Below are 1,632 nucleotides of genomic sequence, written 5' to 3' on the forward strand. Positions count from 1 at the left end.
ATTTGTAGGAGAGAAAGTGGTCTCCCCGTCCTATTCCTCCGCCATCTTAGAACTACCTCCCTGTCTCTGCTGTTTAATATGCTGTCTGCTTCTGCTGCTGCTACTGCTGCTAAGTCGCTTCAGTCGTGTCCGACTCTGTGTGACCCCATAGACAGCAGCCCACCAGGCTCCCTGTCCCTGGGATTCTCGAGGAAATCACACTGGAGTGGGTTGCCATTTCCTTCTCCAATGCATGAAAGTGAAAAGTGAAAGTGAAGTTGCTTAGTCATGTCTGACCCTCAGCGACCCCATGGACTGCAGCCTTCCAGTCACCTCCGTCCATGGGATTTTCCAGGCAAGAGTACTGGAGTGGGGTGCCATTGCCTTCTCCAAATATGCCGTCTAGGTTTAATATACTGTCTGATGCACATAGAAGTGCATAAAATATAGCTACCAGGTTTAGATAATTCCAGGGAAGCCCCTTATAAAAGCAAACACAGGTAACCAGGGCCAAAGTCAAGAAATAGAACTTTGCCAGCCTTCCAGCATACAACCACCGGTGTTCCTCTGAATCACAACCCACACCCTCCCCTATGGATATAGTCATTATCTTGACTTTATGATAATCATTTCTAAAATGCTTTTTTATAAACATGACTTTACAGCTTCTGTATGCATTCCTAAGCAATACAGTTTATTTGAAGTTGTGTCAATGGAATCATACTGCATGCTCCCTTTTATGACCTGCTTCTTTCATTCTATATCATATTTATTTGAGAGACTCATCCATCTTGTTGGAGAAGGCAATGGCACTCCACTCCAGTACTCTTGCCTGGAAAATTCCATGGACGGAGGAGCCTGGAAGGCTGCAGTCCATGGGGTCGCTGAGGGTCAGACATGACTGAGCGACTTCACTTTCACTTTTCACTTTCATGCATTGGAGAAGGAAATGGCAACACACTCCAGGATTCTTGCTTGGAGAATCCCAGGGACAGCGGAGCCTGGTGGGCTGCCATCTATGGGGTCACACAGAGTCGGACATGACTAAAGCAACTTAGCAGCAGCAGCAGCATCCATCTTGTGCCTATTAGCCTTAGACCTTTTGTCTCCATCATTGCTTAGCATTCCAATGCATGATTTTAGCAAAGTAATTGTAATATGATTGTACCATTTTACACTGGATGAACACTGGGCTGTTTTTAGCTTTTAATCATGAACAATGATGCAATTAACATTCTTGGGCATTTTTCATGGGACTCATGTTTAAAAGTCTCTTGGGTATATATGCAAGAACAGAATCACTGCCCCATGGAGTATACATATCTTCAGCTTTTCTACATGGTGCCAAATTGTTTTCTGTAGTGATTGTACCAACTTACAGTCTCAGCAGCAACATAGAGAGTTCCTCTGCCTGCACATCTTCATCTACACCAAGTATTGCCGGAATTTAATTTACTTGTTTTCCTCTACTATTAAGTTTTTGCACATTCTCACGTTTATGAACATTTTGGACATTCTCTTCTATGAAAAGCCTGTTCATGTTCAACTCTTTCACCATTTTTATATTCTATTTCCCATCTTGTTTTTACTGATATAGTGAATTATTTATGTGTTTTAAATACCAATCCATTGGTGGTTATATGTGTGGCTAAA

This window comes from Bison bison, unplaced genomic scaffold (genome assembly GCF_000754665.1).
Source record: "Bison bison bison isolate TAMUID 2011002044 unplaced genomic scaffold, Bison_UMD1.0 scf7180017851594, whole genome shotgun sequence".
Classification (NCBI taxonomy): domain Eukaryota; kingdom Metazoa; phylum Chordata; class Mammalia; order Artiodactyla; family Bovidae; genus Bison; species Bison bison.